General features: G+C 37.0%; 1 protein-coding gene across 2 annotated transcripts in view; it reads right to left on the bottom strand.

The window, feature by feature from the left end:
* The window catches only part of PTPDC1 (protein tyrosine phosphatase domain containing 1), a 92,587-nt gene extending 77,624 nt beyond the window's left edge, over positions 1-14,963 (bottom strand). For both annotated transcript variants that reach the window (XM_027098350.1, XM_027098351.1), the window contains exon 1: positions 14,643-14,963. The gene's annotated coding sequence lies outside the window, so the exon portion shown is untranslated. The remainder of the gene's footprint in view (positions 1-14,642) is intronic.
* Positions 14,964-15,292: the final 329 nt, after the last annotated feature.

Below are 15,292 nucleotides of genomic sequence, written 5' to 3'. Positions count from 1 at the left end.
ATCCCTATGCAAAAAGCAGGAACCTCTAATGACCTCTCATACCACAAACAAAAACTGACTCAAGGGCTTCCCTGGTGGCGCAGTGGTTGAGAGTCCGCCTGCCGATGCAGGGGACACGGGTTCGAGCCCCGGTATGGGAAGATCCCACATGCCGTGGAGCGGCTGGGCCCGTGAGCCATGGCCGCTGAGCCTGCGCGTCCGGAGCCTGTGCTCCGAAACGGGAGAGGCCACTGCAGTGAGAGGCCCGTGTACCGCAAAAAAAAAAAAAAAAAAAAAAATTGACTCAAAATTGATAATATGCCCAAATTTGAAAATTGATAGCATAAACTTTATAAAAATGAAGCAAAAACTGATAAAACTGAAAGGAGAAATAGACAAATTGCCTACAGTTAGCCCTCTACCCACAGGTTCCCTACTCATGGATTCAACCAACCATGGATGGAAAATATTTGGAAAAAAAATTCCAGAAAGCTCCAAAAAGCAAAACTTGAATTTGCTACATACCTGTAACTAGTTACATAGATTTCAGCTTGTATTTACAACCATTTACATAGCATTTACACTGTATTAGGTATTATAAGTAACCTAAAGATGTTTTAAAGTATACGGGAGGATATGCATAGGTTATACACAGAGACAACACCACTTTATATAAGGGACTTGAGCATCGATGGATTTTGGAATCTGGGGTTGGGGGCAGATACTGGAACCAATCCACTGTGGATAAGTGGGATGACTGTATTTACAATTGGAGGCTTCAACACCCTTTTCCAAGTAATTGATAGAACAGGTAGGCAGAAAATCAGTAAGAATATAGATGACCTGAACAGCACTATCAATCAACTTGATACAACTGATATTTATAGAACATTCCATCTAACAACAGGAGCACACACAGAACATTCATCAACATTCTGGTACAGAAAACACAATTTAACAAATAGAACAGAAACCTTACAAAGTATATTCTCAAAGCATACCAAAATAAAACTAGAAATCAGTAATAGAAGATAGCTAGACAATTCAAAATATTTGGAAATCAATTTTTTATATACTTTTGGCTGCGTTGGGTCTTCGTTGCTGCACACGGGCTTTCTCTAGTAACAGGCGAGCAAGGGCTACTCTTCATTGCGGTGCCTGGGCTTCTCATTGCAGTGGCTTCTCTTGTTGCAGAGCACTGGCTCAGAGCACTGGGCTCTAGAGTGCAGGCTCAGTAGTTGGGCACATGGGCTTAGCTGTTCCACAGCATGTGGGATCTTCCTGGACCAGGGCTCGAACCCATGTCCCCCGCATTGGCAGGCGGATTCTTACCCACTGCACCACCAAGGAAGCCTCAAATATTTGGAAATTAAACAACATAGTTCTAAATTATATATGAGTTAAGAAGTCTCAAGATAAATTTGAAAATATTTTGAACAAAATAAAAATGAAAATACAATTTAACTTGCACAGCATGAATATACTTAATACCATTTAACCACTTAAAATGGTTAAGATGGTAAATTTTATGTTAGGTATATTTTACTACAATTAAAAATAACTTTTAAAAATACATCAAAATTTATGGGATGCAGCTAACGTAGTGCTTAGAGAGAAATGTTTAGTTATTATATATTTTAGAAAAGAAGAAAGTTCTAAAATCAATAACCTAAGCTTTCAACTTAGGAAACTAGATAAAGAAAAATGAATTAAACCTAAAGTTAAAGGAATGAGATGATAAACCTCTAATCAAAGTAACCAAGAAAAAAAAGAGGAGACTACAAATTAACAGTATCAGGAATAAAACAGGTATCATCACTACTAAAACCAAAGACATGAAAAGATAATAACGGAATACTACAAACAAGTCTGTGCCCATACATTTGATAATCTGGATAAAATGAACCAGTTCTTGAAGGGCACAAACTACTGAAACTTACTTAAGGAAATATAGATAATATAAATAGTCCTATATCTAAAAAAGAAATTAAATTAGTAGAAAACCTTCACCCCCCCACACACACACACAAAAGGAACACAAGGCTTGGGTTTCACTGGTGAATTTTACTACATATTTAAGGAAGAAATAATACCACATTTACAGTCTCTTCCAGAAAACATGGGAGATCACTTCCCTACTCATTGTATTAGGCCAGCATTAACCTATTCCAAAACTAAAATATACAGTTGACCCATGAACAGTGTTGGGGTTAGGGATGTTGACCCTCCATGCAGTTGAAAATCCACTTGTATAACTTTACAATCAGCCCTTGGTATCCACAGTTCCACATCTGCAGAGTCAGCCAAACAGGGTTCGTTCAGTACTGTAGTATGTATTTATTGAAAAAAATCTGTGTATAAGTGGATCCACACAGTTCAAACCCATGTTGTTCAAGGGTCAACGGTATTACAAAAAAGAAAACTATAAAAGAGTATCTTTCATGAATTTAGATGTAAATATATTAGTCAACTGAATCCAGCAATATATAAAAAGGGTAATACATCATGAGCACATGGGCGTTCATACCAAAATTGCAAGGTTGGTTTAACATATGTAAATTAATCAATGTAATTCATCATTTTAATACATTGAACAAGAAAAATCATGTAATCATATTAATACATGAGCAGAAACAGTTCAACATCCATTCATGATAAAAACTCTCAAAAAACTGAGAATAGAAGGGAACTTCACTAACCTAATAAAGATTATTTTTTAAAAGTCACAGCTAGCATCATCCTCAATAGCAAGATGTTAAGTTTCCCCCTAAGATCAGGAACAAGGCAAGGATGTCCTTTCTCACCACTTCTAATTCAACCTCATACTAAAAGTCCTAGCTAGTGTATTCAAATAAAGAAATGAAAGGTATACAGACTAGAAAGGAAGAAATATGCAAAACTGCTTTAATCACAGACAACATAACTGCTATGCAGAAAACCCCAAAGTATCTACCAAATAACTCCTGTACATAATAAATGAGTTTAGCAAGGTCAAAAGTTACATAGTCAATACACAAAAGTCAACTGCTTTTCTATATACCAGCAACGAATACTCAGAATTTGAATTTTTAAAAATAATAAATTTATAATAACATCCCGCAAAATGAAGTCCTTAGGTGTAAATCTAACAAAATATGTACAGGATTTGAGTATAGAAAACTAGAAATCACTGATGAAAGAAAGAAAATCTAAATAAATAGAGGAGATATTTTGTGTTCTTGCCCTGGAAGACTCAACACAGTAAAGATGTCAATTCTCTGTGGCCTAATGAAATCCCTACTGAAATTCCAGCCAGGTTTTTTATAGACATACATAAGCATATTCTAAAATTTTATGAAAAGGTAAAGGTACTAGAATAACTAATTCAATTCTGAGAAAGAAGAACAAAAGTTGAAGGATTTATATTACCTAATTTCAAGACTCACTGTTACAATAATGAACACAGGGTAAGGATAGACACATCAATCAATGGGATAGAATAGAGAGTATGGAAACAATAGAGAGTATGGAAACAGACCTACAAAAATACTGTCAATTTTTTGACAAAGGTACAAAAGCAATCCAATGGAGAAAGAACAGTCTTTTCAACAAATGATGCTACACATTGGAAGTCCATATGCAACAAATTGAACCTCACATCTTACACAAAAATTAACTTGAAACGGATCACAGACCTAAATGTAAAATGCAGAAACTATAAAATTTCTAGAAGAAAATGTAGGGGAACATCTGTATGACTTTGGGTTTGGCGATGAGTTTTTAAGTACAATACCAAAAGCAAAATTCATAAAAGAAAAAAATTTAAGTTGGACTTAATTAAAATCAAAACCCCTTGCTTTGTGAAAGACACTGTTAGGAGAATGAAAAGACATACTGGGGGCTTCCCTGGTGGCACAGTGGTTAAGAATCCACCTGCCAATGCAGGGGAAACGGGTTCAAGCCCTTGTCCGGGAAGATCCCACGTGCCATGGAGCAACTAAGCCCGTGTGCCACAACTACTGAGCCTGTGCTCTAGAGCCCACAAGCCACAACTACTGAGCCTGTGAGCCACAACTACTGAGCCCATGAGCCACAACTACTGAAGCCCACATGCCTAGAGCCCGTGCTCCGCAACAAGAGAAGCCACCAAAATAAGCAGCCTGCGCACCACAACGAAGAGTAGCCTCTGCTCACCACAACTAGAGAAAGCCTGCGCGCAGCAACAAAGACCCAACATAGCCAAAAATAATAAATAAATAAGGAAAGAAAGAAAGAAAAGAAAGAGAGAGAGAGAAAGAGAGAGAAAGAAAGAGAAAGAAAGAAGAAAGGGAAGAAAGGGAAGGAAGGAAGGAGGGAAGGAAGGAAGGAAGGAAGGAAGGAAGAGAAAGAATGAAAGAATGAAAGAAAGAAAGAGAAAAAGAAAGAAAGAAAGAAAGGAAGAAAGAAAGAAAAAGAATGAAAAGACATACTGGGAGAAAATATCTGCAAATCACATACTGACAAAGGACATGTTTCCAGCATATACAAAGAAACTTTTAAGGTTGAATAAGAAAACAACCTAATTTTTTTTTAATGAGCAAAATGAGAGAGGGAAATGGTGAGGAGAGAGGGCAGGAGTGAGAGTGAGAGCAAGACTGACAGGAAGGATAGGTTTCAGGATAGAATATGATTACCATTCCCAAGAAGCCTGCTTTTTTTCTGTTTATATATTGGTAAATTATAAAATTATAGATATCCATATAGTGTATTTTTATTTAAGAAAAAAACTAAAAGGCCATCAGTGTGTATAAAAGTGTGGTTACTGTAGTATTTTTCTTGTAGACAAGAAACTGGTATTAATTTGAATACTTTTGAGTAAGAAATGGTTGAGCAAATTATAGCACATATTTCTTATGGAATGAAAACCAGCTGGAACAAGTTAGATTTAAATGTACTGACCTGGAACACTGACTATAATACAGTGATAAGTTAAAAAATAAAAGCAAGTTGCAGAGTAATAATTTTAGTCTAGTTAGGTTTATATGTAAAACATTTCAAAATTATAGAAAAAAATGCATTTCTGTTACTAGAAGCATAGGGGAAAAACCTGCAGCATATGTGTCAATTTGTTAACACCAGTTATTTTAAAAGATTTAGGTTTGGAGCAAAAAGGGAGCATTTATCCTATTTTATTTCCTTTATACACTTCTGTATTGTCTGAACTTTGCTTTGAAATTAAAAATTAAACCTTGATATTCTATTTTTTAGTTCCTACTGAAATAAAAAAAAAAAATGGGCAAAAGATCTATTCGTAGTTACCAACTGCCAATACCTGAGAACAACCAAAATGTTACAATAATGCTACGAACACCATTCTGTGATCAAACAGAAAGAGCCATTAATCTATGCAACAACATGGATAAATCATGGATAAATCCTAAATGCATTATGCCAAGTGAAAGAATCCAGTCTGAGAAGCCTACATCCTGTATGATTTCATTTATATGACTTTCTAGAAAAGACAGAAAACAGATCAGTTTTTGTAAGTGGTCTGGAAAGGGCAGAGGAGTGGCCAGGTAAAGCACAATTTTTTAGAGCCATTAAACTATTTTGTCTTGCACTACAGTGATGGATACATGATGTTATCCACTTGTCAAAACCCACGGAACTTCACAGCACAAGGAATCAATGTAATATTTTAAAATGAAAATTAAAACAAAACTCAACTAAGAGGGCGGAGGGGGGGAATTCCAGCATGGAATGCAGACTATGACAAAAGAACTTAATTGTATTACAAATGTATGTCATAACCCCACTGGAGGGGATGGGGAGAAACGGCTCTAAGTATCTTCGGAAATGACGGGAGACTGCAGGACAAAACAAAAGGAACTGTATATAAACACTATACTGTAGTTGGTAATGTTGTTTCTCGAGGTACTGGTTAACAATTCTGATACTGCTGTACTTGTACACTGCGACTGATAAAATAAGTAAAAAGATGGGGAATGGTAGAAGCTAGATTTCTCACTGTTGGAATGGGAGTTTACAGATAAGTAAGGGGAAGAGGCTAAAATGAACCATGTAATTCTGAACTAGAGTCTGAGACATCAGTGGGAACTCCTGTTTAGCTTAAGTTAGGAACTGATGAGTAATAGTAGAAATAATACAGATGTGTATACATACACAGGTTAATATACATACATTTACTTTCTAACACTGACAGGGCCTAAAGGCAGTGACACCCCAGTTTCAATGATGAGCAGATTAGATCAATGCCTGGTTTCTAATACCATTCTACAATAAAAGGATCTGGGGATCCTTGTTGAAATGGCTGATTTTATATAAAAAAGAATGAAATAATGCCCTTTGCAGCAACATCGATGGACCTAGAGATTATCATATTAAGTGAAGTTAAGTCAGAAAAAGAAAGACAAATACCACATGATATCACTTACATGTGCAATCTAAAATATGACACAAATGAACTTATTTACAAAACAGAAACAGACTCACAGACATAGTGAACAGACTTGTGGTTGCCAAGGGGAAGGGGACTGCGGGAGGGATGGATTGGGAGTTTGGGATTAGCAGATGCAATCTATTATATATAGAATGCATAAACAGCAAGGTCCTACTATATAGCACAGGGAACTATATTCAGTATCTTGTAATAAATCATAATGGAAAAGAAAAAAAATAAACAACAACAAAACCAAACAAAAAGAAATGGCTGATTTCAGGGGTGGAGCAAGGAATATACAAGATGATCCTGGAGCATCCTACAGTGCCAGAAAGTAGGAAAGTGCTCAAAAAACAAACTGCTGGGACTATGCCAACGTTCTTTCAGCCAACTGGAAGAACTCCCAATGGCAAATGCTGGAATAATTTGAGCAACAAAATAAATAATACAGTTTTCAGTTATAACTGTCTGGTAAGAGAAAACTTTGACATCCTCAATAATAATAAAATTAGGTCATCTTTGATATTTTTCCAACTTTCAATCATGTAAAATTGTGTCTTTGTGCAAATATATTTTTTTCAAAGTCAGAAGACAGAACATACAAGGAACATAACTGAAAAAAGACAGATAAACTGGAATATGTTTAGAGGGGAAGAGGCCAGGATAGTTAGGGACTCACATGAACAACAGTCCAATTCAATATAATAAATATTTGAGCTGCTACTAGATGCCAAGAACTATGAGAGTAATGGGGAATATAAGGATAAATAAATAGGCCCTGACCTTTAAAAACATAATTGTCTGGTAGAAAGGATGAAAACATATACTCAGGGAGTAATGAAGTGTGGAAAAGGAGTCAGAGTTGTTCACTATGACCTGAGGGATAGGCTTAGGAAAGAAGGGTGGATATTGTACCAGGCTCCCTTGGTCTCAATGTCTAGCACAAAGTGAATGATTGCTATATGTTAAAATCTCTTCCCCAAATGCCCACAGGACAAGATTCACTCTGCTGAAACCAATAAATTTCACCGCTTACGTGACAAAAGGATATTACTTCTAGTCTATATTGTTATAGTCACCTAGAAAAGTTAGTTTTAAAAAAGTATAAAATTTAAGTCCAAAATTTAATATAAAGAAAAATAGTTCAATTTTATTTCCATCTTCACCAATGTGAGGAATTTTGAAGTTTGATTTGTCTATCTAGGAGGTCTACCACTGATCCAAGTAATAATCAATTAGACAACAAGACTTTGAAAGGTACAAGCTAAAAGCACAATTATTCTACAATCTTTTTATAGCAATTTAGACCATTAATGGCATTCACACTTTAAAAATACACAAATAATCAGAACTGTGTTTTCGCTGTTTTGAAATATCTAATCATTTGCATAAGACAGAAGAGAAGAAAATTATCTAAATGAGAATACTTTTCCCATGTGCACCAGGAACCACACACAAATAGTCACAGAGAGAAGAAAACCTCCCCTGTGGTCCTGCTTATCATCTTTGTTTTCAATGAGCTTTTGCTCAAAGGAAAGAAAACAGTGAACTAGAGTCAGTTGATTCTTTACAGCCTTTTACTGACAAAATTAGGCAGGCTAAATTAGATGCATGGTAGGACCTGTGCAAAACAGACTTATAGAATGGAGGAAATGTGGAGATTACAGGGGCTGAGAAAATGAACTCAGCTATGGGGAAGAAAGGAAGACATAGCAGTCCAATAATAGCATTCACCAGGACATGATAAAGTAAGCTTGTTCAGATAAGCCACCAATATAAAGTACAGAAACATAAGAAGTGTTCAAGAAATGACAGCAATGATGACAATGAATATTATAAAGCATCCATGTCAGGATGATCAACATCTGGGAAGAACCTAGCCTGCAGGAGGATTCAGATGGAGGAGCTGGGAAAGACAGGGGCTAGCATTAGCTGCAGTACATTATATCAGGTGCATATTAAAATATTAAAAATTGATTTAAAGTGGTAAAACACTTCTATTAAGGAAGTCAAATACAAAAACTGTACACATACTTTGTAAAAATAAATAGGCAGAGAAAAAGGACTTGAAAGAAATTGACCAAAAATGGGAGTGTGATTGTTTTCTTCCTTTACACATTTCTATATTTTCCATTATTACTTATTTTTTATTTTGTTATCACTCAGATTATTAAAACAAACTTAAAAAGTTAGTATGCTCACGCTTTTCCCTAAAGACACATGATGGGCCAGATATCTATAGATGCGCAAGGGAAGTTGAAATCTGTTATGGTTTATAAAAAGGGTGGATAAAAGATTTCAACCTTGGAATAGGAATAAGCCCATCCATTCACAAAACAGGTTCAAAAAAGATAATGTATACATATTCAATTCAAATAGAGTTAAAGCACTCACGGGAAAGCTATCATTTGATATGACCATTATGAATAGAATTCACTATAGATTAGGAAAGAGAAAGGCAAATTAGATTAGTAAACTAATGGAATATTAACAGTGGTGGGATGCTAAGTGTTTTTTTCTGTTTGGCCTATTGGTATTTTCTAAATTTTTAAACATTTAATTTTAAAAATTTTCTCCTTTTATAGAAATAAATTTGTCTTCAAAAGATTCTATAGTTGCACTGGTTACAATTATGTACACTTCTGGGTATTTACTTTCATACTACAATTTAAAACCCATTCTACCATTGTTTTTAAAATCCAATATAAACTTAATCTGTGGCTTGAGTCATTTATATATAATTTCTCATAGAGTATAAAGACATTGAGAATGAAAATAAAAAATACTGTATATTTCAAAACAGGGATATTTAATAGTCAAATATATTTGCACATTAGCAACAGATAAAACAAAATTGCTAGAGAGTTTGAAGTAATACACAAAAGGCAAGATGGAATTTAAAAACTGAGCCATTTTCTTTGGAACACAAAAAACTTAAATTTGAATGTCTATTACTCAACCCTAAACATATTTTTATTCAGATATCTCCCCTGCCCCTACAATTCTGAGCAAGAATTCCAGCATATGATTTTTATTTTCCCACATTACTCCAAACCCTCCCAGCTCCACTCTTGATGGGAAGTTGAAATCTGTTATGGTTTATAAAAAGGGTGGATAAAAGATTTCGACCTTAGAATAGGAATAAGCCCATCCATTCACAAAACAGGTTCTCTAGCAAATAAAGTAAAAACTAAAAATGCTGAAGGATTGGCTGAAAAGGTTTGAAAAGATGTGATCTTAAGCGTTAGTATGTAACTGACTAGATAAACCTTCCTTCAGAGATTCCCCCAACAGAACCCTCCTGGGGGTGGGAGAATGGGCAGTGGGGAGTAACGGGGACAGAATTAAGGATGGAAAGGAGCAGAGAAGTGGATTTTGTTGGTAGATTGGGTTTCTGAATTTATCCTGCAGAATAATTTAATAAATAGATTCTTGTAGTCCCTATTCTAGCAATAAAACATCTGCTTACAAAGAACGGGAATCATGTGAATAAAAAAGCATACTTATTTGCCATGTAATACTAGATTAAAAAATACAAGCTGTGAAATAGAATGCAGAGTATGATCTCATTTTTATCAAAGAAATATATAAATAAAATAGGTACACAGAGAAAGACCAAAAGAATATATATCAAAATATTAACAGGGTGTATTTTATTTTATTTTCTGATTATTAATATTTTCTAAGTTTGATACCAAATATATATTACCTTTATACCTTTATTTTCTTCCTAGAAAACATTATTTTTAAAAGTCAATATATATTATATGAAAACTTCTTGGGAAACAGTATTGTGAATAGAATAAAATAAAAACACAGTCACAGAGAGTAGCACTGACATATATACACTACCAAATGTAAAACAGATAACTAGTGGGAAGCTGCTGCATAGCACAGGGAGATCAGCTTGATGCTCTGTGACCACCTGAGGGGTGAGATAGGGAGGGTGGGAGGGAGGCTCAAGAGGCAGGGGATATGGGGATATATGTATACATATAGCTGATTGACTCTGTTGTACAGCAGAAACTTAAAACAACATTGTAAAGCAATTATACTCAATAAAGATGTAAAAAAAAAATCCACAGTCACAACACTAAATTAAACTACTGGGCTATTTAATTCCTAGAACAGAAGATATTTTAAAACGGAGAAAATATAAATTCTCTAGAACATTTTCCACCTAGAGCTGAATTAGTCTTTATAAAGCTATAAAAGTAACATAATCAAGATTGACTTTGCAAAGGCATGTTTCTAAATGAGAAAATGTTTCCATGAGTAGCTAAGATCACTTGGCCCTTCTTAAACTTACAGAAATTTGTCACTGAATCCATAATAACAGATCCATTTAAACTACTATAATGTCTAGCACATAGTAAGTATTCAAATTTTTTTGATGAAATAAAGTCCTGAGTTCATTTATGCAGCCAGACAACCTTGCTTTTGAAGGGGAGAGTGTCACAAATTATTACATCAAGTGTGCAGAAGAAATGGTGCTGCTTGAACTGTAGTGAATAGAAATGACTCAGAGATCAAAAAGGCATGCCTTTGTTTCCCTCAAGTACTATTTGTGGGCTTTCTCCAAACCATTCTCCACCTGCAATGGTCAACTCCTTGTGTTATAAACACAGCAGCATCCAGACAGGAAAGTATGATCCAAAGACTGATACTTATTCACACCCAAGAGAAAGAGCAAAGAGAGGAAGTATTCTTTCATAGCAGTTAGAATGAGGCTGGGTGATGATCTTGAGGTAGAACCTACTACTCAAAAAGTTATGGATTAAAATCATAAAGGTTTATTACCCAAGAGAACGAATGTTAGGTTTTAAACCAAGACAAAAAAAGCATGTCCAAATACTTAACTACATAGCCCAGAAAACATGATCAATAACAAACTGAGAAAATGCTAAAGCTGAATCCCTATTAATATTCTTAAGTTATTTTTTTCAGGCAAGTGTATGTAGATAGGGAGTTTCAAATTTTCATCATTGTAACTAGCCACTTGCAAAATTCAGTTTTTTTAAAAATCCAATTTGCTCAATTTACTGTGATCAGATTGATCACTGATAAACTAGAAAAATAAAGATATGTAACTTCTAAATTATATCTAAAATTACTGGACTTATATCTAAAGTTTCTTAGACACCTGTTTTATAATGGTCAGTCCATACTCACTGTGTGTTAAAATTCCCATGGGCTTAAGAATCAATAAATTTTACAGAAACCATAGAGGAAGATGTTTTTTGGACACAATTTTCTACCAAGCTAGGTACCCATGTTAATTTCTATTAAAGGGAATAATTTCCAAGAAAAATATTATAACTTATTTAAAGTCAAGGTAAAGAACTATCAACATTGACAGTTCTATGGAACCACTGTAAATCACATCTCTTGCATCAATTGTAAAAATTACAGTATTTCAGATCTCGGTAATCTTTAACTGTGATCATTTATTTTCCTTAAGTTCTCCATTTTCTGACACACAATCTACGTTCACAATCTTAACTGAGACTTTTTAGAGAATTTTCTAACCAATATTTGTTACAAATTAAACTCAGTGAGGAACACAGTTCCTTATCATGTTAACACTGAGACACTTTATAGTCTTATTGTCCTGGCATTTATCACAATCTGTAATTACCTTGTTTTATTCATTTATTGTCCTTTTCTTATATAATTTTTGTAAGATAAGGGACGTTGTTTGTCTTCTTCACTGGTATATCCCCTACATTTAGATGCCTGGCACTAATAAGTGTTCATAAATGTTTACCGAATTAACAAATGGATGATTTTGGTCATAGCAAAATGTGATAAAGAGCTAGATAGTCTATGCCCTTAGATTTCTCAAAGAAAAATTTAAAAGGTGGTTCACTATTATTTTTATGGATTTTGTTTACGCCACACATAGAAGATCCCCCAAAAAACCCTCTGCATCTCTTTTGGAAATGAAAATAACCTCAAATATTATACAGCAGGATTGGAACTCACAAATTTGCTCTAAAAAGAGTGAAGGAGAAAGAGAACTAATAGTAGAAAAAGAGTTGTGCTTAGTACTCTGGTGGCTTTATAAATGCTGTCTCAGATAAAACCCTGGTGGCACTGTCCCCATCTTAAAGATGAGCTAAGTGAGAAAAACAGAGGAAGTCAATGGCCCAAGGTTAAAGTGTTGGAATTGGGATTGGAACATGAAGTTTTCCTTAAACCAAAACCCACTTTATTTTCTCTATCCCATACTGCCTCCACAAGAGCCAGAAAACTAAAACCTTTTCAGCAACAAAGTGCATTAAATGATAATAATTGCAAAGAAATGTTTTGATTATTCAACTTATATTTTTTAGAACAGGAAATCTATAAGCAAACTAAGTAATTAAACATATATTTTGGTGAGGCTGAAGTGATATGGGAAAGAACAGATAAAGTTACTAGAGAAGAAATATTTCAGTGTATACATTTTCATTCCCACTATACCATTTATTTTAGAACTAAAGAAAAACCTTCAGATTTTGAGGAATTTGGAAGAAGAATGAGACATGCTTTCAAGAAAACTGTGATTTAAAGTTTATCTTCAGCATAATTTTCTGATTTCCAATAGGAATTGTGAAGTTCAAGCCTATCTCTTGGAAGAATTTTCTAAATTTTGTGAACTTGAACAATCTATGATTGTTCAATGATTAACAAGAGGGAGATCATTAATTAACAGTAGAACAATACAACGGAACATGAACATTGTTAGACTGGTAGCATTATGAGTGAATTGTGGCTTTCAAACTTTTTTTCATGGTGTATTAAAGTTTAATATTAACTTTAAAAGAAATGCCTTGAGCCTGGTTTTTCAGGAGGGTCAGAATAGCACTGAAGGAAGCTCTACAAAAAAAGGAAGGAAGCAAGGGAGGGAGGAAGGAAGGAAGGGAAAGAAAGAAGGAAGGAAGGGAGGGAGGGAGGTAAGGAAGGAAGGGAGGGAGGAGGAAAGAAAGAAAGAAAAAAAAAGCAAAATTGTCAGCACTTTCTCAAACAGAGCTGTGCAACGTGCTGTCTCATAAACTTTGGCTTCTCCCAACAAAGGACTTCCTCCCAAAGCTTGGTTGGTCACCTATCTGGAAGAGGAGATGGAATCTCTGCTCTGGAAGGGGAATTTTGAATCCCTAGGGTACAATCCCATGAGGACATGGGGACTGGGTGGGAAATTAGACTAGAGTAGTTGTTCTCCAAATGGTCCCTGGATCACCAAAATGGAATCACCTAGTAAAGTTATTAAAATGCAGATTCCCGGTCCCGGTCCCAGATACTGAATTCACATTTCTGGAGTGGAGGGTACTGGGAATCTTCATTTTTAAAAAGTCACAAAGTAGAATTCTTGGTTGTGACATAATTGGACCACAGGCTGAGAGGCAACATGTTGTGCAGGCGGGTTTGGAGCCATAGAGACTTGGGTTTAAATTCCAGTTCTTCCATTTAATAGCTCTGACTGCAGCACATCACCCAAATGCTTTGACTCTCAATTTTCTCATTATAGAAAGTGGAATGACAGTTTGTTTTGGAGACCAAGTAAAATTATGTGTGTGTACATGTATGGTGTCACAAAACTTTTCTAATAGTTAGATGACCTCTCAGGTTCTTCCAACTCTGTCTATAAATGCTAGTTTGTTTTAATCCTTTAATATATACAAGTATCACAGGAACGTCTGTTTACCTCTTCCCTTAAAGCAGTGAGGTTGAAGCCTTTTCTCACCTTTTTCTCATTTCCCCACTCTCTCCCCCAGAAGCCTTTCTAGGCATTTTCTCTTCTAATTCCCCCAGCCCCTATTAACATTTTAACGCCACATGTACATCTGCTTATATTCTGTGGCCCTTTGCAAAGCCACAAGCCATTGTATTTTCTAAGACCTTTCTGACCCCCAGGTATATGAGCACTATTACCCATGTTGAGAATGCCCATCCCAGAGAGACGTGACTTGGTCAAGGTCACACCACAAATCAGGAAGAGAATCTGGTCTACATAGGTCACAAACTGATGGTCTGGAATCGGCCCGTCAACAACTTGTTTGGTTCCCCCCGTGTTTACTTATTTACTTTTAATTAGTTACTAACATTTAAAAATCAGGAGCTTCTACAGGAGAATGGCGACATTCAGCTTCTCGAGATCCAGGTCGGGTCCTGGGCGGGGGCTGAGGACGGCCCCTCGCGCCCCGGCCCTGCAGCCCCGAGACCCAGGCCAGTCCCCCTCACTGAGGTGCCCTCCAGCACTCACCACGTGCTGATCCAGACGTTTAGGACGGTGTTGGAGTCGCAGGCGCAGCTACGTTAGCTGCAAGTCGCGCACCTCTTCCCCGACTCCTCATCCAGAGTCCTAGCAGCGGCTGGCGGGTCAGCTTCGCAGCTTCCCCCGCCGGCCCCGCCCCACTCGCTCCCCTCCCGCCGGCCGCAGCCTCAACCGAACCCCACAGGCCGCGCTTCGCCGGGATGTCCCAGAGGCCCCGCCGCCCCCCGCAGCAGAATAGGCAACACCACCGCCCCTCACGGCCTTGCTCTACCAGGCCGCCCGCCTAGCAGACCGCTCACCGCCGCCGGGCGCTCGGGGCTGAGTCAACTCTGCCTCTGCGGTCCCCGGCCCGCCCCCGCCTCCTCGTACCGCACCAATCGCCGCCGCGCGCTGCCGCACGTGACGCGCGCTGGCGAATGGCAGCTCGACACAGCCCATGACGCAGCTGGAAGCTCCGGGCGCTTTCAAAGCGGGCGGCGGGCTGAGGGGGCGGCGTGGCACTAGCTGGCAACAGGGCCGCGAGAGGGGTCCTGATAACGTGGGTGGTCTCGGGCTCGGTTCTGCACGGCTGCGGGTAGCCGAAGTCCGGCTCTGACTCCCTCTGCTCTCCCCGGAGGACACCGGAGTTCGGTGGGAGA

The sequence above is a fragment of the Aethalodelphis obliquidens genome, unplaced genomic scaffold (genome assembly GCF_003676395.1).
Source record: "Aethalodelphis obliquidens isolate GAN/ISIS:26980383/991018 unplaced genomic scaffold, ASM367639v1 scaffold122, whole genome shotgun sequence".
Taxonomy (NCBI): domain Eukaryota; kingdom Metazoa; phylum Chordata; class Mammalia; order Artiodactyla; family Delphinidae; genus Aethalodelphis; species Aethalodelphis obliquidens.
Note: the sequence above shows the minus strand (reverse complement) of the source record. Positions and strands in the feature narration are given on the sequence as shown.